The sequence below is a fragment of the Epinephelus lanceolatus genome, chromosome 1 (assembly GCF_041903045.1).
Source record: "Epinephelus lanceolatus isolate andai-2023 chromosome 1, ASM4190304v1, whole genome shotgun sequence".
Classification (NCBI taxonomy): Eukaryota; Metazoa; Chordata; class Actinopteri; order Perciformes; family Serranidae; genus Epinephelus; species Epinephelus lanceolatus.
In genome coordinates, this window is record NC_135734.1 from 3,435,174 (window position 1) to 3,458,457 (window position 23,284).

Consider the following 23,284-nt stretch of genomic DNA (forward strand, 5'->3'; position numbering starts at 1 on the left):
CATGTTTTAGGTGTTCAGCTGCATGTCTTCGGACATTATCGGTTCCCTCTTTAAATGACTTCAGGACGCGTCTGTAAAAGTTGAAAGACAAAAAGCATTAGCAATGCATAAGCAATCTGTAAGCCATGCACTTGAGCACACTGTCTGCATAAATATATAGCTCCATTTGCTGCATAAGCTAGAGAAACTACATTATACTACCCCAGTCAAATACACATCTTGAAAAGTGCTGTAACCAGCAAAAGAATCAAACATCTAAGATACTTCCTATGTCAGGGTTCAAGTATAACATTTCTTCCCTACTTCCCTACTCTTTTCACTGGCCCGGCCGCTAAAAAAATGAAAATAACTTTTTTTTTAACTAAGTTTTATTAATTTATTGATTTCATCTCACATTAATTTCATTGAAATGAATTCACATCAACTGTACACATTTCAGATAATAACAGATAACAGACTAATTATAATTTATCAGAGAAGAGAATTTTGGACTGTTGAAGCTGAAATATACATAGTGTACCTGTATAAAAAGCAGGTTATATTAATTTTTCAGATATTTGCTTTCTAATAATTATTATCATCTTTATTATTCTTATTATTATTATCATCATCATCATCATCATCATTTTTATTATCTATATTACTCTTATTCTTATAGCAACAACATTTTGTATCTTCTCTTATTCATAATGTAACTAAGTAGGCATTCTGGGCTTGATCATGATCATGATCTGTGTTTTTCGGTGTATGACACTTGAGAATTATTTTGAAGAAACTTTTATTTATAAGAATTGTTAATATTCATGTTGAATTAATGTGGTAAATGCATTTCATTTCAATATTTGAGTTTGAGGTAATAAGTACACTAGTTAATTTCCAAGTAACATGCCATTGTATTAAAAGGGACTTCACTACCCAGAATGCTCGGGGAGAGGCACGTATCACGTGATGACATCAGTTAGCTTCTCTGTTAGCAGCCAAGCTGAAATAAAGTTAAAAAAAAAAAGACAAGCTGTGTACTTCTCGTTTGCATGAGCTCACGTGTCCGTGGCTTTTGTCCTGTGATAGTCCTGTGATTACTGATATGGAGAGTAATGTAGTTTACAGATGACATTGAAGGCAGCATAAGAAATGTAGGTTTTTACACTGGTTCTACGTGGGAAGGGTTACAACCTTAGTTTTATTCCTCTTCTCATTAGTCAGTCAAGGGAAACGTTAATTTCTTTAGGTATTGATTGCTTGGGGGGAGAGGGAGGGGCGGGACAACCCTAACAGAGCACCCTGCTAGTTTGTGTGAGGGGAGATCGATTCATCCAACACAGTAGGGGACGGTAATGCACCTTAACGTTGGTTGCCACCCGCCATAAAACATCAAAAGGAAGAAGAAGAAGAAGAGGAAGGAAGAAGAAGAAGAAGAAGAAGAAGGAAGAAGAAGAGATCGATTCATCGCTAGTCTGATATGTCTCAGTGGGAGGCCGGCGAAGAAGCTCCAGAATGTTCTGTAAGTACCTAAACATTATTGCGGTCGGTTCATTGTAATAATTGTAACCTTGATGGCGAGACACAGTGAGTTGCAGTTGCTGCTATTTAGAGTAAGTACAGTGTTTTTTGTCGAAGTTCAGAGGCTGTATGTGTGTGCTCAGATAAGGGTGTGTGCCAGAGCTAACAAGCTAGCTAGCTAACGCTAGCTAATGCTAACGTAGTTAATTCCAGTTGTCGCAGCTTCGTCTTAAAACTTTAAAAATGGATGAGACCCTGGACTTAAAATTAGTGATGGTGAGATGAAGCCTCATGAGGCCTTGAAGCTTTCCAGCAAATTGGTTCAGAAAAGGGTTCATTTTTCGAGGCTTCATGTGCACACGAAACTACCTGCTGGCCAAAGTGTGTAAGACAGGCAGCTGTGATCTTAACCATGTCATCTGTGATACACGGTATTTTGTGTCAGTAATGAATGTTGGGAATGACTATTAATAATAATAATGATGATGATGATATATAATAATAATAATAATAATTAAAGCTGCAAGCAGCGATGAACGGGCCCTCGCACCTTCACGCAACTCGGGGGGGGGGGGGGCTGGCAGGACGCCTTCTGATGCATCAGTTCATTTCTGTCAAAGGTAGACATCGCATGCAGGAGCAACTTAGCCTATCCTTGTTACAGTGCTGGAATGACATATTTCATATTTTGTATCACTTCCTCTTTCCACTAGGGGGAGTTGGAGTGTGCACTAATTATACATCATGTTTTTATACATCAAATACACACCACAGCATGTAACTTTCAGATAAATCGAAACATAAGTGTTTCATGAGACCTATTTCCTGTCACCACTAGGTGGCACTATGAGTATCAGGAAATATGGTTATGTTAATGTGTTCAGGGCAGGACTAATATGAATCATGTGAAGTTTGGTGGAGATTGGACCATTTATACCAAAGCTACAGCAATTTCGTTTTTCATGGCGAGACCTCAAGATTCAACGCTCGGCAGCAGACGCACCATTCAACATTGGGCAAATCCTGTGATAACTTTTGGTCACAACGTAGTCACGCTTACATACACCAAGTTTGGAGCCAATCTGATTAAATCTGTAGGACAAGTTAATTAATTTACAAGCCCTGGAAATGGGCAAAAATGCATATAAGTGGCACAAGTAAATTCAAAATGGCGGACTTCCTGTTGGGTTTGGAGCATGGCTCCATGAGGCTTTTTTGTACATGATAGAGTGTTACAGTTGCCTACCAAGTTTCATACATGCAGGTCAAACCAGCTTTGGAGGCTGCTTAACTGAAAGATTCTAGGGGGCGCTGTTGAGCCATCTTGGTGCATCAAAGCACAAAAATCACATCAGACAACAGGACTTGCGACCTGTGATGTGTATGCCATGTTTGGTGAGTTTTCAAGCATCCCTTGTCCTTTAAAAACAACATTGTGTTTGATGGCGAACAAGGCGGCGCCACGGTGACAGCGTTTGATGAAAACTCAAAAGCTTCATTTTTAATTATCATCAAGGTCTAAAGACTTAGACCAGCAAGTTTGAGGTGGGTCTGATTAACCTGCTAGAAGAGGGACATCAAAGAATGTATAAAGTAACTTTCTGTTGCCAGTAGATGGTGCTATGGCGGTGATTCAAAATTCCTCTGTAGATGTGTTCAGGGCTGGACTGTCATCATATGTGTGAAGTTTTGGCAAGATATTCCCACGTGGAGTCAAGTTACAGCAACGTTTATCATCATGGCGAAACATCAAAGTTCGCCGCCAGGCCATGGCCACGCCCTTCGACGAAAACTCACAGTTTCCACAATAAAGCGTCATCAACGTCTTATGACTTTTTTTACCAAGTTTGAGATGGATCTGGTCAATTCTGTAGGAGATGTACATTAAAGTCTAAAACATGACATTTCCTGTTGCCAGTAGGGGGCACTATATTTATCTCTAATTATTGACATGTAGATGTGTTCAGGGTGGGACTGGCATCAATCCTGTAAAGTCTGGGAAATATTGGACCATGTATGCTGGAGTTATAAACTACTTCCTGTTTAGTGGTGAGACCCCTAACTTTGACGCCATCCCACGGTCACACGCATTGATGAAACCTCAAGCTTTTGATAACTTTTCATCTTCAAGGTCTTGGGGTGGGACACACCAAGGTTTGAAGTCGATCAGATGAAATCTCTAGGACTAGTTCGTTCATTTATGACCCCTGGAAATGGCCAAAAATGCACCAAAATTGCACAGTAAATTCAAAGTGGCCGACTTCCTGTTGGGTTTAAAGCATGCCTCCAAGAGGCTTTTTTGTACGTCTCGTTGGGTTACATAAGCCTACCAAGTTTCATACATGTAGGTTAAACTAGCTTCAGGGGCTGTTTCCTCAAACTTTTGTAGGGGGTGCTACTGAGCCATTTTTTGGAACCCGTGAACGAGACCCTTTAAATATCAAATTTTTCACCAGTTCTGATATATCTGCAAAGTTTCATGATTTTTCGGGTATGTTAAGCCTCCCAAAAAGGCAATTCATTTGGAGGAAGAAGAATAATAATAAAAAAACCTTGCATTTCAATAGGGTCCTCGCACTGCTAGGTACTTGGGCCCTAATAAAAAAACCTTGCATTTCAATAGGGTCCTCGCACTGCTAGGTTCTCGGGCCCTAATAATAAACAGCGCGATTTCAATAGGGTCCTCGGACGACTTCGTCGTCGCTCGGGCCCTAATAATAATAATAATAATAAACAGCGCGATTACAATAGGATCCTACGGACGACTTCGTCATTGCTCGGGCCCTAATAAATAATAATAATAAACAACGCGATTACAATATGGTCCTCACGGACGACTTCGTCGTCGCTTGGGCCCTAATAAACAGCACGATTACAATAGGATCCTCACAGACGACTTTGTCGTCGCTCGGGCCCTAATAATAATAATAATAATAATAAAATATATGACCATATAACTTTATTTTATATATATATCAATATAGTGTATTTTGTAGTGAGTATATCAGGACTATACTGTATCAAATACATGTACAATAAACTGTTATTGTTTTGTGAATGCATTCTATGTGTATAAACCAATAATTTGGCTGAAAATTGTATTGTGGTGTAGTGTCTTATAATATAATAATGGCAAAAGGGGTAATATTCGTGTTCTGTGTCACTTCTGTGCAAACCTCACACCAAGATCTGAACCGCTTCCCAAACCAGTCACATGGTACAGCCGCGCAGCGAGGCTTCGGACGTCATCAATGACGTCACTTGTCTGAAACGCTACAAGCCTAAGCCTAAGATCAAATTCAGGTTGAACGGTGCACACTTTGATTTAGAGTACAGTTTTGCTGTAATTTATACCTAATTAGCCTCTAATAAGATCTAGTTCAGGTTGAATAAGGCGGAACGGTGCACACTTTGATTTAGAGTACGGTTTTGCTGTAATTTATACCTAATTAGCCTCTAATAAGATCTAGTTCAGGTTGAATAAGGCGGAACGGTGCAGACTTTAATTTAGAGTACAGTTTTGCTGTAATTTATACCTAATTAGCCTCTAATAAGATCTACTTAAGGTTGACTAAGGGTCGCGATGTATTTCTACCTACAAATGGGACTCCAGAGAATGAGCCATCCAGGCAACAAGGGATTTGTTGGTGTTTGTTTAATGTCTAATAAAATATTTTACCTCTTGTTTTTGTCTAATTTGTTGCAAAGTACATCTTGTTTGCTGTTATTAGGGTATAATTGTGTTTGTTTAATATCTAATAAAATATAATTACCTCTAGTCTTTGTCTAATTTGTTCAGAAGTACGTCTTGTTTGCTCTTATTAGGATATAATTGTGTTTGTTTAATATCTAATAAAATATAATTACCTCTAGTTTTTGTCTAATTTGTTCAGAAGTACGTCTTGTTTGCTCTTATTAGGATATAACGGTGTTTGTTTAATACACTGTAAACCCGAACAAGTTAGCAGAACTCAAAAAAATTGAGGTAATCAATTTCCTCAAAATTTTTAAGTTGATAAACTCAAAAGTCAAATATTTTGAAAAATTAAACATTTGGATTACATACTATTCATACATTTTGATTACAGGTAAATTAAAGTGCCCATTAAGTCAACTCAAATATTTTCAGTTACTATGACTTAAATTTTTCAGTTTTCAAACTATGGAAATAAGTTGACAGAACTTAAAAAAATTAGTACACAAACAACATTATTTAAATTTAACAAAACTTATATTTATTAGTTCTGTTGTCCTTGTTTTTAAGTACATAGAAGTCAAACATTTTGACATACTCATACTCAAAATCATGCCACTCCAAACTTAAAACGTTTGAGGAAAGTGATTACCTCAACTACATCGAGTACAACTAACTTAATGTGTAAAAGTCCCTTCCATTTTAACACCCTGCAATGTTAAAACAAATAAATAATAAACATCCATAAATAAAATAAACAGAATAAAATATTTGCAAAATTTACATAAAACGTAGAGCTTGTAGTGTAAGATTTAACCATTAATCAGGTAAATGCTCATATTACATAAGTTGATTAAGGTTGAAGTTCAAATGATAATGTTTCTTTTATGTATTCATGTGTGGCAAAACACTTTTACACAAATTTATGTATTCAGATAATGAGAACACACACACATACCATACTATGTACTGCCTGAAAGTGTAATAATGCACACACACACACACACCAAAGTTATATTGCATGAAGGCACAGGGGACCTTATAGTAATAGTCCCCAAGTTCCATATGTTTTTTAAAAAATAAGGTGAAACAGAGTTCAAACCTAATGGTGGGAGAGTTTGGGGATTTCCAGGCCGAGGGAAAAAGATTACACCATTAAGACATGTTCAGGCATGACCTGGACAAAAGCAAAAAGGCCTGCCACCAATAGGTTTGGGCTACGGAAGGAAGGGCTAAAGGAAAAAGGGTGGAGATTCTCTCGAATCTTCACCAGCATAAAAGGGAGAGCTCAGAAAGTGAAACTTCAGTCTTGCTCCGGAGCCTGACTCATGAGTTGTATGTGTTGATGCTTGTGAACACATTAAACTCGATTGTTCCAGATTCTACTTGTCTCCAGAGTTTCTCAAAACGTCAGCCAACTGAACCTAGAATACTAAAAACAACACAGAAGACGATCTTGAAGAGAAGGTGAAGACGAGGTCGGGAGCCATCTGGCCCAATTCCAGGTACCAATTTTCGCTTCTACAAGCTGCAAAAAAATTTGTTTAATTGATTAGTTGTCAACTATAAATTTTTGATAAGTAGTCATTAAGATATTTTTAAGAAAGAAACTTCCAAATTCTCTGAATCTGGGTTAGTCTGTCTGTCTGATTATGTCTGGATTAATCTGTCTGTCTGGATGTGAAGGTGTGAGTTAGTATGTCTATCTGGATGTGAAGGTCTGGGTTAGTCTGTCTGAATGGTCTGGGTTAGTCTGTCTGTCAAATTCTCTGATTCTAGCCTCCCCAATGTGAAGAGTTTCTGTTTTCTATCTTCTTCTATGATTTATCTGTTGGTTGGGATAAAACTACATATTTAAAGATGGCACTTTAGGCTCTGGGAAATAGACATTTCACAAACTTCTGACGTCTTATGGACCAAACAACTAATCAATTAATCAAGAAAATAAGAGTATATTCAATAATAATAATAATAATAATAATAATAATAATAAACAAGAAAAGCAAATAACTGATGAAATAAATGATTATAGCTTGAAAAAACACAGAGCCAGAGTGGCTTTCTGGCCAATACCTGAGTAGGGCAACAAGAGGAAATTACAATAATGCAACTGTTTAGGAACATTTTAACTTTAAAACTCTCAAATCTAAATGTATTACCTTAATCTTAATGCACACTCTGAACAAAGACACATCGTGTAGTGGGCCTTGGCTTAACAGCTGCTGAATAGTGCAGCAACTGTTGAGGCATAGCTGACGACAGAGATCTTCAAAGGCTAGTAGTGAACTGGACTGGTGTCATGGTCACTGATGACGGTCAGGAGGGCCACTGCAAGGCTGTCAAGGTCTGGCTCATCAGGCTCGTCCTGAATGAATGAAAGAGACATACTAATCACAAATTAATCCATGGTTTCAAATATAAGAGTTAAAATTATTTTTTACACTTCACCCCTAGTGAGGAGTCACAGCATGAAGGCCAGCGAGTGAGGAGTAGTGGTATGGAAGCTAAGCCAGCAAGTGAGGACTCACGGCACGGAAGCCAGCAAGCGAGCAATCGCGATGTGGAACAAGGCTAAGGCTAAAATATGTTAGTACTTTGAAGAACTGTTCACTTAAAGGAGTACTGCCACACCATGTTAACTTAACCTCTTGCACTCCACCCCCATTTTGTAGCGAAAACGCCTAAAATGACATACCCAAATTAAAATGACTGTAGCGTCTGAACCGCTCTAACTACATGCATTCATGATGTCTTGTCAGAAAGAAAACTCTCTGAAGTTTCTTGTGAAAGTGTCAGAAACACTCTAAGTGATACAGAGACAGAGTAATGGGCCTCTGAAGTCAGTAAAAAGTTGAAGATTTAGCCTAACAAAAAAAAATGTTTTTCAGGATGAATAACTGACCATGGCTTCATCTGAGCAGGTAAATGACACTGTTGGGCTGTAGGCACACTATCAATGAACACTTGTTTCAAATTTGAAGTAAAGTAAATTGCTCAAAGTATGACCATTCTACAGCGTTTTTTCCATGAAAAGATCCAGGCGGAGCTTCAATGACAAGAGCGCTCACTCCACTTCAAAACAGTACTATCAGTGATCAAACAACACTCAGCCAGCTTCAAACATCGTACCTTATTGAAATCAGGTGTGATTATGATAGCTGATGTTGTTTATGACAGAAACACCATAAAATATCACCAAATTAAGCCATATGAAACATGAAAGTTATGATCCCACTTTGTAGACGGTATATTTCAGCCAAAAATAGTGGGAGGAGTGAGACTCTTACCCTTTATAAAAGATCCAAGTCTCCATTCGCGGCTCCACGTGAGATCGCGAATAATCCTTTAACTTCTCCCCTCGAAAAACGGCATGACATGACTTGTCACCACTCATTGCGATTTTGGACTTTGTGTGTTTAGGCTGCTCTGGTGTAAAATCCATAAGAGATAAAAGAAAAATGATGTTATTTTTGAAAAGCCGAGAGCTTCCTGAATCCGGTAATACCAAAAATCACATAGTTTGATGACGTAGTGCACCTGTGAGATACCATTTAACAGAGGAGGGAGGGAGCGCGGATGTGGGCGTCTGAGCGGCGTTAGAGAGGTTAAAGGGGAACTATCACGCTAGGTCAACTTAAGGTTATTTGGATTGAATGTTTAAATTATATTTGTAGAGTTTGTATAATTACCATCAGTGGAGCCCTGTCCTATAAAAAGGGCATTTTCCCAGGCCAAAAGCAGTCCACTGGACTGGTTTTCTAGCCTGTATTTCCCAGGATGCAAAGTTGCTCAAAACTCCAACCTTGACTGTTTTGTGGGCGGGCTCCACCATGGTTGGCGAAGGCCAACAAAACAGTCAAGGTAGGAGTTTTGAGCAATTTTGCATCCTTAAACAGTAATTAATTAATGATTAATGATATTTGTTTGGGACAAAACAAGGCATTTCAGGCTGCATCTTGGGATCTTGTGATTTGTGGAACAGTGGTTGACATTTTATACCATTTTCTTACATTGTATAGACCAAACAAATAAATTATTTTACTATTTTTCATTTTTTCCCTTTGTTTTTTTCTACTTTTGAGATTGATATGGATATCTGGAATAAAAACTTATTCACAAAAAAGAGAACTCCAAGTCTCCTTCTTTATGTTGCCAGTACAATAGTGTAATATTGTGTTTACATGTGTTCCTGAAATATAATAGAATACATCTGACAATATGACAATCTAATTATTGTGTTCATTTAATAGTTAAATAGTTACAATTGACCATACTGATGTAAGAGTAAGTATGACATTTGTTGTGTCCATGGTTTTCAGTTGTTTTGAATGACTGATAGTAATCTGCATGTTGCAACTGTAGCCCAATAAATGAAAGTGCTCACCTTATTTAATCTTTGTTAAAAATTAATCCAATTAAAATTCATGTGTTTGCTGATTTTCTGCCATTTTTGTAGATTTAACTTGTTGAGGTCAATGTTATTCCAAACAAAACATGATTGCATTGAAAATCATTGTTGAAATAATTGTATATATGTATATATATATATATATATGTATATATACAGTACAGGCCAAAAGTTTGGACACACCTTCTCATTCAATGAGTTTTCTTTATTTTCATGACTATTTACATTGTAGATTCTCACTGAAGGCATCAAAACTATGAATGAACACATGTGGAGTTATGTACTTAACAAAAAAAAGGTGAAATAACTGAAAACATGTTTTATATTCTAGTTTCTTCAAAATAGCCACCCTTTGCTCTGATTACTGCTTTGCACACTCTTGGCATTCTCTCCATGAGCTTCAAGAGGTAGTCACCTGAAATGGTTTCCACTTCACAGGTGTGCCTTATCAGGGTTAATTAGTGGAATTTCTTGCTTTATCAATGGGGTTGGGACCATCAGTTGTGTTGTGCAGAAGTCAGGTTAATACACAGCCGACAGCCCTATTGGACAACTGTTAAAATTCATATTATGGCAAGAACCAATCAGCTAACTAAAGAAAAACCAGTGGCCATCATTACTTTAAGAAATGAAGGTCAGTCAGTCCGTAAAATTGCAAAAACTTTAAATGTGTCCCCAAGTGGAGTCGCAAAAGCCATCAAGCGCTACAACGAAACTGGCACACATGAGGACCGACCCAGGAAAGGAAGACCAAGAGTCATCTCTGCTTCTGAGGATAAGTTCATCCGAGTCACCAGCCTCAGAAATCGCAAGTTAACAGCAGCTCAGATCAGAGACCAGATGAATGCCACACAGAGTTCTAGCAGCAGACCCATCTCTAGAACAACTGTTAAGAGGAGACTGCACGAATCAGGCCTTCATGGTCAAATAGCTGCTAGGAACCCCCTGCTAAGGAGAGGCAACAAGCAGAAGAGATTTGTTTGGGCCAAGAAACACAAGGAATGAACACTAGACCAGTGGAAATCTGTGCTTTGGTCTGATGAGTCCAAATTTGAGATCTTTGGTTCCAAACGCCGTGTCTTTGTGAGACGCAGAAAAGGTGAACGGATGGATTCCACATGCCTGGTTCCCACTGTGAAGCATGGAGGAGGAGGTGTGATGGTGTGGGGGTGTTTTGCTGGTGACACTGTTGGTGATTTATTCAAAATTGAAGGCACACTGAACCAGCATGGCTACCACAGCATCCTGCAGCGACATGCCATCCCATCCGGTTTGCGTTTAGTTGGACGATCATTTATTTTTCAACAGGACAATGACCCCAAACACACCTCCAGGCTGTGTAAGGGCTATTTGACCAAGAAGGAGAGTGATGGAGTGCTGCGGCAGATGACCTGGCCTCCACAGTCACTGGACCTGAACCCAATCGAGATGGTTTGGGGTGAGCTGGACTGCAGAGTGAAGGCAAAGGGGCCAACAAGTGCTAAACACCTCTGGGAACTCCTTCAAGACTGTTGGAAAACCATTTCAGGTGACTACCTCTTGAAGCTCATCGAGAGAATGCCAAGAGTGTGCAAAGCAATAATCAGAGCAAAGGGTGGCTATTTTGAAGAAACTAGAATATAAAACATGTTTTATATTCTAGTTTCTTCAAAATAGAATATAAAACATGTTTTCAGTTATTTCACCTTTTTTTGTTAAGTACATAACTCCACATGTGTTCATTCATAGTTTTGATGCCTTCAGTGAGAATCTACAATGTAAATAGTCATGAAAATAAAGAAAACGCATTGAATGAGAAGGTGTGTCCAAACTTTTGGCCTGTACTGTATATATATATATATATATATATATATATATATATATATATATATATATATATATACACACACACATATATATGTATATATATATATATATATATATTTATAATTGTTGACTGCTTCAAAGTTGGTAAATGTATTGCTAAAATAAATAATATAAAAAAGACAGACTTAAAAACTGACTTCCGGTATGTATGCAACTTCCCGTATGGACTTCCAGTATCGTAGACACGAAGAAGATTAACTTCCTGTATGGACTTCCGGTATGGATTGGATATATGGCCAAAGAGCATGGATACCACGAGGCGAAGCTCCATTGAATTTTTGCCAACAGCCACTAGGGGCGCTGCCACCATTTTTGACTGTTGAGCTTGGACTGTTGCGCCCAGACAACATGCAAGATGTCAACAAGAGAGGAGAAAAAAGTAAAAGAAAACAGTGTAGTGCAATTAACTGCAACAACTATCAGTGGAACACTCCACACCTGGCCTATAGACTGTATAAAAACCATAGACTGTATAAAAATAATGGACGTAGTCACCGTGACGTCACCCATCCGTTTCTGAAGAGTGGATTTGAAGCTCAAAATACTCCGCTCTGGACGTCGCCATCTTGGCAGTGCCTGACTCCGCCCAACTCCTGGACAATCAAAAATGGGCAAAGAGGCGGGCCAAAGGAAGCCTGGTTGCCTAAACACGCCCACCTCGCTCGACGCTGCTAAGTTAGCTAAGGCTAACAAGCTACGCTACTTTGGCAAGCCCTGTGGTATTGGCTGCTCCCGCTTGGTGCCAGCTCCTTCACGAAACTTGAGGTAAGTTGAGTTTACCTGAAACTAACGTTATACAACAAATTTTGAAACAATGATTCAGCTGTTATTGAGATTACACAATCTTAAAAAAACCCTTCAACATTTTTAAATATAGAACGCTAATTATGGTAATGTGACATTGATAAAAGTCGAAGGGGACTGAAATGTATCTGTAATGTTAACGTTACTGTTATCAACAGCGCATTGCGAGATTATTATCTAGAACATGATAAAGAAATGTAGGAATTGTGAAAGAAAGGCAGTGTTATACTTGTTACAAGATGTTAATTTCTTTCAGTACATCACCGGTGTTGAGGTCATGGCCACTTGTTAACGTTACGTCTCCACCATGCCTGCTACACACAGCAGAAACTGTAAGTACCAGTTTTGGCTACTTGACTTTAGACAGCTAATATTACATTGTCTTCCAAGGACAAAAAGAAAACATTTAAAAGACTGTCATCTATATTTTGAGGTGTTGCTCCCTGTTTTATTTTATTCTACAGATGTGATATAATAGTATTGTCAACAAAAAGAAGTGATTCACCCTTTATAGTTAACTTTCTGTTTTTAATTACCTAAAGCATTTATTACACTCATTTTACTTTCATATGCACAGTGTGGAGCATTGGTGACAGCTATGTCCAGCATGGTGTCCAGAGAGCTGCAGAGACCTTGGGTAGCACCCTCAGCATGCCGGGCGTCCGTGTCTGCTGGTTTGGCTGGAGTGGACTGCAGTGGAGAGGCCTTCTGTCCTTCTTTTCCCACTCCCTGCGGGGAAGAGCAGCACCAGATGTCCTCAACATCCACTGTGGCGGCAACGACATGGGGAAGGTCAGCAGTGTCAAGCTGGTCAGCATGATGAAGGAGGACCTGCACCAGCTTCACCTCCAGCATCCTGGCATTAAGATAATATTTTCTTCATTGGCCCAAAGGTGCAGGTGGGAGGCTGGTGGCAATCCAGCAAAGATTGATAAGGCCAGGAAATGTGTTAACAGTGTTATGGCTACATTTGTTCATAGTTTAAATGGTGCCATAATTGAGCACCCTCACATCAGACATATTCATCTCACACCTGGGAGAAATTATATGTTTTTAAGTAAATTAGTTAATTGTCTTAAAGACTTCCTCCAAACGCAGTGAACTGCTTACGGCAGTGTCACTGCTTTTGAATTTGGCCTTTAGGACACATTTTGTTAGGCCTGATCATAGCCCAGGCTGTCATGGCTAACGTTGAGTTTTTGATATTCATCTAACTTGTTTAAAATTTCAATAAATTCTATTTACGTTTGCACTCCTTTTGTCTTTATTACTGACTGAATGTTGTATTTCACAATCAAATCTGACTGTCAATTGAAAGGGCAAACAAATTATACACTACAGATAAAACATAAAGCATTAATGTTTAACATTGTCACTGACAAAAAATTAAGCAGTCCATTTCTGTGTGTGCCTGATTATTTTAACTTTGTACTTGAAGATAACTAAGCACCTTACACCCAGCAGCAGAGCCTGAGAAGATTTTGGAGAGTAACCTTTGTTTGCTGCTCTGTTAGAAGTCTAGTTTTAACACAGAAGAATGAGACTGGATAAAAGGGCTCAAAGTGAAAAACAAAGAATTAGCTGGACACAATAGTTTTGAAGCCCCCAAGGAGGTATTACTTGTTCGCTATGGTGCCAACTCTGAAAGGGTCTTCCTCAGGCAAAGGTATTGTGACGTTTTTATAGTGAGGCAAACAGAAACATAATCAGCCAATTGTGTGTTACGTTTTTTTAGCCTCACTATATAAGCCTCAATACCGAGCAATACCCACAGAACCTTCTCATATGTAACAACGTCACAAATAAATGATACCTCCTACGGGACTTAAAACTATTCAGCATGCAGATATTTCCTTGTTTTTCACAAAAGGAGAATCGTTTCTCAGTGAATTTTCTTCATTTGTCTTAAAGAAATGTTCAAACAAAACCAGCACATAACATCAGCTTTTCATTTTTTTTACATTCAGCTAAGATAAATGCAAACTTGGGTAAATGTTAAGACATAAATGGAAACATTAAGATACCAATAATAACTATTATATTTTGTTAATGGTTTAAATCACAACTATATTTCCAATCATCATAGGAAACTGATGAATGACAGCTTTCAAAAAATTTGCTTTTATTTACAGTAAATTTTGTCTGATCCATTTTATACAGCAAAAGTTATAACCATTACACAAACAGTTTAACAAAATTAAGTCAAAGCTTGCATTCATGAAAACATCCATATTAAAAGGTTACAAAAAGTACACGTGAAATAAATGAAAAGATTTATAACAGTAATTATAAAACCTATGAATTAGGACCCAGTGTCATAATTTGCAAAATCTTAATTTCTTGTGAAACAACCTCTTTACTGTGGAGTAAACATCACATTGGCCGAGGCGTTGTAACTTTCCTCAAGTGTCCTACATGAGAGAAAGATGACAGGTTAAAAACACAGGTAGAAAACATTGACTACAGCCTGTCTTGGTTAAAAGCCCACTCACCACCAAAGTGATCTTATTGCTGAGTAAGTGGCTGTCATAAAATAGTTTTGTGTTTAAGTTCTGTAGATATTTTACTTTATATTTGAATGTGATATTAAATTTATCGGTGTACTACCAAGACAAATGGAGTATGAATGTACAGTATGCAGTTCATCCACATTAAAATAATTGTTGCTATCAAAAGGAAACTGAGCTGTTCTCAAAGCTCACTGCCACTGTGGAATCATGCTATGTTCGGCTGTCTCATTATGAGAATATTTTATTCCATTGGTTCTTCACAGACTGTGTGTGGGGAAAAAAGTAGTAATTCTCACTTTGATAAAGGGTCTTTGCATAAAAGGCACTAAAATGTTAAAGTTGGTAAATACATGTCATGTTCCTTGATTGATAAAATCTTCATTTGGCCTTTTGCATCAGGGGAACACTTAACTGCACTGGTGTGTCAGTAATTTCACCTTATCAGTAATAGTACAGAGCAAGCTGTGCCCTAATCGAGTACTTAGTAATGTATGGCAATTAGTAATTTATGTAATGCATTTAAATGTATTATGGACAATAATTCATTTTAAACTAATAAGTTTCTTGACTCTTTGTGAGGTACTGTATGACAAAAGGTGTCTTTATCCTGGAGTCTGTGCTGAAGTGATGACTCTCAAAGTGTTCACTGCACAGATGGGAAGTCTTGTTTGGAGTCCAGTTCTGTCTCCTCGTGTTGAGTGTCCACTGGTCCAGTCTGTCTGGGTCACCTAGAGGAAAACTTTACACAGACAAATAGATATTAAAAGTAATATATGTGTTAGCTCCCTACTTCACAGACACCTTTACATGCAAACAATACAACTTAAATTACTTCAATGTTCAACAGATCATAATCAATTTATTTTAGTAAAACAAAAAGATGGTGGCCATCACAGTCCTCATATTCTGTCTGTGCATTATCTATTGTTGTGTAACTACAGGCCTATATCATACACTAATCTTATTAATATTTTATATGTGACAGTCAAATGTCACATTATTTTTTTTATATGTTACACACCTTATTGTAATTTCACACAGTTTGCCACTTTTTAATTTACATACACAAGTATAGCCTTAATGTTACGTTAACGTTACATTGCTCATATGACAACGTTAACATTGCATCACGTTAGCTAACTAAAGTGGTGGACCTTTATTTTCAAACCTCACACAGCCTCAGCCTTTTGTTCAAAATATTCTCTCCCTAAATGCCTAAATCCTAACACTTCTCTGTTAGGTTCTGATTTCAATGCATCCCCAGACTGGCGTCTTGCTCGAAGGCTAACCGTGAGCTGGCTGGTTAGCTAGTTAACGAGCTAAGCTTGTGTTGTATCGTATTGTCTGTGGCTCTGTAACTTGATGTGGATGTTGGTGCTGTGATACAGGTCGCACTTAGGGTTGGGACTCGCTTGATAATGAGCAGGGCCTTTTCTGCAGTGTCACTAAGCAGCTCGATGTTCACCCCCTGCTGGTTAATAGTGGCCACTACAGCCACAGAGGAGTCAGTTATGAGCTCATCAGTGATGGGCATATCCACCTGTCCATTGTTTTGAGACCACTCTAGCTCAATTCCTGTCCGGTTGCAGAGGTCATTGAGGTCAGGCCAATCAGACCAGACCCCAAAGCCTTTGGCCTGTGAGTCCAATTTCCCAGAACCTTTCCTCCTGAAGCCCAGGAAGTTGTTCTGGGTTGTAGTGGCCAGGGGGACTTTCCTCCTGCGAAAATCCAACAAAAAAGAAGCCCTGGCCATTTCTCTGACAATTGCATCATCATTATTTAACATGTGAAGTAAGTGAGTTAGCCTAGTGGCTGTGCATGTCCATTCTACATTGGGAACTCCCAGCCCTCCTTTGCTACAGGGAAGAAAAACTATATCTCGAGTAGAATGTGTGTTTAAACCCACCCACTTTCGGACCAGCTGGACGGTTTTATTTGTCATCTCTCTTAGGATTTTTTGCGGGATGTGGACATTAGCAAATAGATGTTGTATTTTGGCCAGGGCCACATCTCTCACAGCCTCAAGTTTCATGACTATTGGGAGGGGTGACAGGTCTACCAAGTGGAGGCAATGGAGATACTCCTTTGTGAGTTCCTCAACCTGCTCCCCCCACTCTCCAGTGATGTTAAATTTATGGCCTAAGTATGGGTAGGTCTCATTACGGGCGTAAACTCTGATGGTTTTACCCATTATCAGAAAGGAGGGCTTGTCATTCTTGGCCTTATACCAGCGGTTACCACCACTGTGGCGTTCGTGGAAAACAGCACATTTGCTCTGTTTCACCTCCAGCCCAGACCAGTGGAGGAATTCCTCAGTGCGTGTCAGCATGTTTATAATGACATCCTCCTGGCATGAAGACACCTGCACGTCATCTGCATACCCCTGTACAGGATTTGGAGATTGGACATGTGGTGGAGCACACTGGTGAATCCACTTCATCCACTGGTTCAGGGCCAGGACAAAGTTTACTGCACTCCATGGACAGCCCATTTTTATTCCCACCTTAAGAGAAATTGGCTCTGTGAGCTGCTGCCCACAGATAACCTGGAGAAATGATCCTTGGTACACTTGTCTCTCGTCTCGTCTCGTCGTCCTCCGCTTATCCGGGTCGCGGGGGCAGTTGCCTCGGCAAAGAAGCCCACAAACTCCTCTCACCAGCCACCTCCGTCAGCTCTTCCGAGGGAACCCCGAGGCGCTCCCAGGCCAGCCGGGCGATGTAATCCCTCCAGCGTGTCCTGGGTCGGCCCCGAGGTCTCCTCCCAGTTGGACATGCCCGGAATACCTCCCAAGGGAGGCGTCCGGGAGGCATCCTTACCAGATGCCCGAATCACCTAAACTGGCTTCTCTCGATGTGGAGGAGCAGCGGCTCTACTCCGAGTCCCTCCTGGATGTCCGAGCTCCTCACCCTATCTCTAAGGCTGAGCCCAGCCACCCTGCGGAGGAAACTCATTTCGGCCGCTTATACTCGCGATCTCGTTCTTTCGGTCACTACCCAGAGTTCATGACCATAGGTGAGGGTTGGAACATTATGTTATGAACAGAACCGGTGACAAAGGGCAGCCCTGGCGGAGTCCAACCCTCACCGGGAACAGGTCCGACTTACTGCCAGCCACGCGAACCAGACTCGTGCTCCTTCGGTACAGGGACTGGATGGCCCTTAGCAAAGGGCCACCAACCCCATACTCCTGGAGCGCCCCCCACAGGATGCCCCTGGGGACACGGTCGTAAGCCTTCTCCAAATCCACAAAACACATGTGGACTGGTTGGGCGAACTCCCATGCCCCCTCCAGCACCCTGGCGAGAGTAAAGAGCTGGTCCACGGTTCCGCGTCCAGGATGAAAACCACATTGCTCCTCCTCAATCCGAGGTTCAACTATCGACCGGACCCTCTTCTCCAGCACCCTGGCGTAGACCTTACCGGGTAGGCTGAGGAGTGTGATCCCCCTATAGTTGGAACACACCCTCTGGTCCCCTTTCTTGAAGATGGGGACCACCACCCCGGTCTGCCACTCCAGAGGCACTGCCCCCGATGTCCACGCAATGTTGCAGAGGCGTGTCAGCCAGGACAGCCCTACAACATCCAGAGCCTTGAGATATCCAGGGTGAATCTCGTCCACCCCCGGGGCCCCGCCGCGGCGCAGTTCCTTCACTACCTCGGCGACTTCTGCCCCCGAAATTGGACGACCCGCCCCCAAGACCCCCGGCTCTGTTTCCTCACTGGAATACGTGCTGGTGGGATTGAGGAGCTCCTCAAAGTATTCCTTCCACCGCCCGACAATGTCCCCAGTTGACGTCAGCAGCTCCCCGCCCCCACTGTAAACAGTGTGAGCAAGTTGCCGCCTTCCCCCCCTGAGGCGCCGGACGGTTTGCCAGAACCTCTTTGGAGCCGATCGATAGTCTTTCTCCATGGCCTCACCGAACTCCTCCCACGCCCGAATTTTTGCCTCCACAACTGCCGCTGCTGCGCTCCGCTTGGCCCGCCGGTACCCGTCAGCTGCTTCTGGAGACCCACAGACCAACCATGCCCTGTAGGCCTCCTTCTTCAGCCTGACGGCTCCCCTCACCTCTGGTGTCCACCAGCGGGTTCGGGGGTTACCGCCGCGACTGGCCCCCGCGGCCTTGCAGCCACAGCTCACAACAGCCGCCTCAACAATGGCAGAGTGGAACAAGGCCCATTCGGACTCAGTGTCCCCCTCCGCCCTCGGGACGTGGTCGAAGCTCTCCCGGAGGTGGGAGTTGAAGATCATCTTGACAGGTTCTTCCGCCAGGCGTTCCCAGCAGACCCTCACTGCTCGTTTGGGCCTGCCAGGTCTGTGCGGCGTCCTCCCCTTCCACCTGATCCAACTCACCACCAGGTGGTGATCAGTTGACAGCTCTGCTCCTCTCTTCACCCGAGTGTCCAGAACATATGGTCGCAGGTCAAATGACACGACTACAAAGTCAATCATTGACCTGCGACCTAGGCTGTCCTGGTGCCACGTGCACCGATGGACATCCTTATGCTCGAACATGGTGTTAGTTATGGCCAAACTGCGACTCGCACAGAAGTCCAATAACTGCACACCACTCGGGTTCAGATCGGGCAGGCCGTTCCTCCCAATCACGCCCCTCCAGGTCCTGCTGTCATTGCCCACGTGAGCGTTGAAGTCCCCCAGCAGAACAATGGAGTCCCCGGTCGGGGCACTGTCCAGCACCCGTCCCAGGGACTCCAAAAAGGGCGGGTACTCTGAACTGCTGTTCGGCGCATAAGCGCAGACAACAGTCAGGACCCGTTCCCCGACCCGAAGGCGCAGGGACACAACCCTTTCGTCCACTGGAGTAAACTCCAACGTACAGGCAGAGAGTCTGGGGGCTATCAGAAAGCCCACCCCGGCCCTCCGCCTCTCACCCGGAGCAACTCCAGCAAAGGAGAGAGTCCAACCCCTCTCAAGGACTTGGGTTCCAGAGCCGGAACTATGTGTCGAGGTGAGGCCGACTATATCTAGCCAGTAGCGCTCAACCTCTTCCACAAGCTCCAGCTCCTTCCCCGCCAGAGAGGTGACATTCCATGTCCCAAGAGCTGACTCCTGTAGCCGAGGATTGGACCGCCAAGGCCCCCGCCTTGGTCTGCTGCCCAATCCACACTGCACCGAACCCTTCTGGATCCCTCTGCGGGTGGTGGGCCTGCAGGGGGACGAGCCCATGTAGCCGGTTCGGGCTGGGCCTGGCCGGACCCCATGGGCGAAGGCCCGGCCACCAGGTGCTCGCCCACGGGCCCCAACCCCAGGCCTGGCTCCAGGGCGGGGTCCCGGTAACCCTCCGGGCTGGGTACACCAACTCTTGTTATCTTCCATCATGAAGGGTCTTCTGAACTGTTCTTTGTCTGACCCTTCACCCAGAACCAATCTGCCATGGGAAACCCTACCAGGGGCGAAATGCCCCCGACGGCACAGCTCCTAGGGTCATTAGGGCACTCAAACTCCTCCACCACGATAAGGTGATGGTTCTCGGAGGAGTCCTTGGTACACGTTGGAAATAATGTTCACAAATGGTTGAGGCAGCTGTATTTCCTCCAATGCATTCAGCATCACCTTGTGGGACAGTGTACTGAATGCATCTCTGAAGTCCAGGCGATGCATTGTCCACACACACACACACACACACACACACACAGCTGGCGCGGTCACTGTTGAGATTACATTTGTTTTTTATTATTAACAAAATGTTTTTTTATTGACCATATTAATGGTTTCGTTTTCAAATAAATATTTGGAAACGAAAATGTATGCTTTGGTGTACTTTAACAGAGTTTTGCAATATGTATACCTGTATGTATCAAAATGTATAATTTTCAGCCGCTGCCGCGGTCGGAGGTATAAGTGTTCAGATGTATCGTCTCTGTGTGTTTTTACATCTATTGTTGCTTTTAATTTGCAGCTATACTTTTAATGAAGCTGACATGTTAGGACAGTCAATGACGTCATCAAAGCGAAAAAGCAAGTCTGTTGATTTCTGCCACATTGACGAGCGATTGCAACTGAGCGATGAAGCAATATCAAAGGGGCGAACCAAGCGACAGCGAAAAAAATAAAAAGTCCGGTGTGAACACACCTTAAGGGCTAAAGGAATACAAGGCTCAATAGAGCTTTGACTCTCAGTCAGCCTGGCTACAGTGCTGAAAAGAAACCTGGGGTTGTTCTTGTTTTCTTCTATTAATGCTGAGTGATAGTTTGCTCTGGCATTGCGGAGGCCCCTCTTATACGTTTTGAGACTGTCTGCCCAGATTAAACGAGATTCTTCCAGTTTGGTTAATCGCCAATTCCTTTCAAATTGTCGCAATATTTGTTTTAACTTACGGGTTTGAGAGTTACACCAAGGAGCGAACTTTCTTTGCTTTGTTAACTTCTTTTTAAGAGGAGCTACAGAGTCGAGTGTTTTTCGCAGCGAGCCTACAGGGCTATAGATATAGCCTCTTAATTTGGTTCTCATAGTTTAACCAGATTAATGCATTTAACTTTGAAATGTACACTTTTTTCCCCAGGGATCCATGACCCTGGACCCACCTAGAGGGTCCATGGTCCACCCCCCATAGTTTCACAAAATCCTGTGGGAAACACTGTGGTCAGAAAACATCAGATGATTTCTCTGAAGGTTTAGTGACTGATGTAATATCTGCAATAAGAAGCTGAGCATGCAACACAATACAATGATGACTATCATTAGTTACTCTCAGTAACCGGTGGAATTTAATCAACGGCATGCCAAATATGTATCCATATGGCTATCATTAAGTAATAGCACATTTGTCCTTAAAGTGTTTACCTGGTCATTTCCATTTGGAGTGAGGGCTGGGCTGCGCTGCCACTGGGACCTCCATGTCTCTGTTCTCTGCAGGATTGTTTTCAAAAAAATGTATTAATCATCAATAAATCTAGAATTGATAAGTTAATAAAATATGTACATGAATGCAAGTTTAATTCTGAACTTTGTGTTTTGATTTGTGCCATCACTGGATGTGCCTAGTTGTGTCCCAGATGATGTAATCAAGCTTAGCAGGTGCTGGGCAGACTGCACAATATCAGCAGGACTACCCTGTCATCATGAATACTGCATAAACAATAAGAATATTACAGATCAGTAGCACAAACATTACATTTCAAACAGCTACATGTTACTAAACTTAAATTAGCATAAACAGTTTCATTACAGTTACATTATTGGCTGCTCATTCGTTCGTTTTTAAAAGTGAGACCGCTCTCACTACCATCACACCTGTTAGATCAAGGAGCTCCTCAAAAAGCAATGCGTTTTTAAAGCCGTGTTGCCACCAGACATGACCAAAACAGATACTTTTCTGCTGCTCTCCCCCTCATTGAAATGACTGGAGGCGAGTTACTGTGCGGTTTCAACAGGTCAAAATCACTGCCCCAGAACTGTAACCTTTGGGCAATAATGTCTGTGATGAAACAATTAAAACTGTCATCTCATATGAGACATTGCTGACCCCGGAGATTTTTAACAGATGACGTCCTGATGCTAATGGTTAGCTAGCATTACTAACACAGTTTTACCAAACGCCACCTCGTTCAGCACATGTATTGTCCGATAAATTCTGTTAGTTATTATTATTATAATTGTTATTGTCTAATACTGAATCTTATACAACTACAGAAATGACAAGTGAGAGTTAATAAACTCACTGAAGCATTCTGGTTTGCGTTAGAACTTTAACCTTTTCTTCTTTGGTGTCACATGACAAATGGAGCGTAACATGATTGGCTGGATGTAGGTTGGACTCGATTGCTCTTCCTTGGATAGCAGATTTGTAGAGAAATTATTTACAACGGATTTTGCATCTGAATTTGAGTACATTGAATTTGAGCAGTTTGAAAATATATTATTTGAATTTTTTCAGACTTGAATTTTTTTATTCTGAATTTGTGAACATTGAAAAACAAAAGTAAAAAAAAAATCAGGTACAAAATTTTAGTGCAAAAGAAATCTGATACATTAATTCAATGTAAACAAAAATCAGTGTTATAAATTCAATGCAACAAAAAATTCAGTGTTATAAATTCAATGCAAAAAAAATTCAGTGTTATAAATTCAATACAAAAAAAATTCAGTGTTATAAATTCAATTTCAACTGATGATGAAACTGTTATGCTTCCATACAGTTCAGTGAGGCTGAGCTGCAGCTCTGCAAAGGTCAGCTGTTAACTCCCTAACCCTCCAGCCTTTTCCTCTGGTCATGGTCAAGAAGCCACCTGAAGTATCTACCCAGTCCCAGTTCAGCCCTTGATTACTCCCCAGTCCTTTCTGCAATAAGGTATGAATCTCCTGGTGCAGTAATGTTATGCTACAATGTGGCAGTTAGCTGGATGAACTCTCCATCAACCCTGTGTGTGTGTGTGTGTGTGTGTGTGTGTGTGTGTGTGTGTGTGCGCACGCCTACGTGCCTACCTTCCTGGGGTGCTTTTAAGGGTGTCTACCTGTCTTTGCCTCATCTCTGTCTCTTGCTC

The 23,284-nt window shown here is 41.5% G+C and overlaps 1 long non-coding RNA gene across 1 annotated transcript; it reads right to left on the reverse strand.

Annotated features, from left to right (window-relative positions):
- Positions 1 to 14,987: 14,987 nt before the first annotated feature.
- LOC144464650 (uncharacterized) lies at positions 14,988 to 22,500 on the reverse strand. The gene is made up of 3 exons (XR_013492315.1): positions 21,748 to 22,500; positions 21,585 to 21,650; positions 14,988 to 15,521 (listed from the first exon to the last, which is right to left on the reverse strand). It is a non-coding gene; the product is annotated as an uncharacterized LOC144464650 (long non-coding RNA).
- Positions 22,501 to 23,284: the final 784 nt, after the last annotated feature.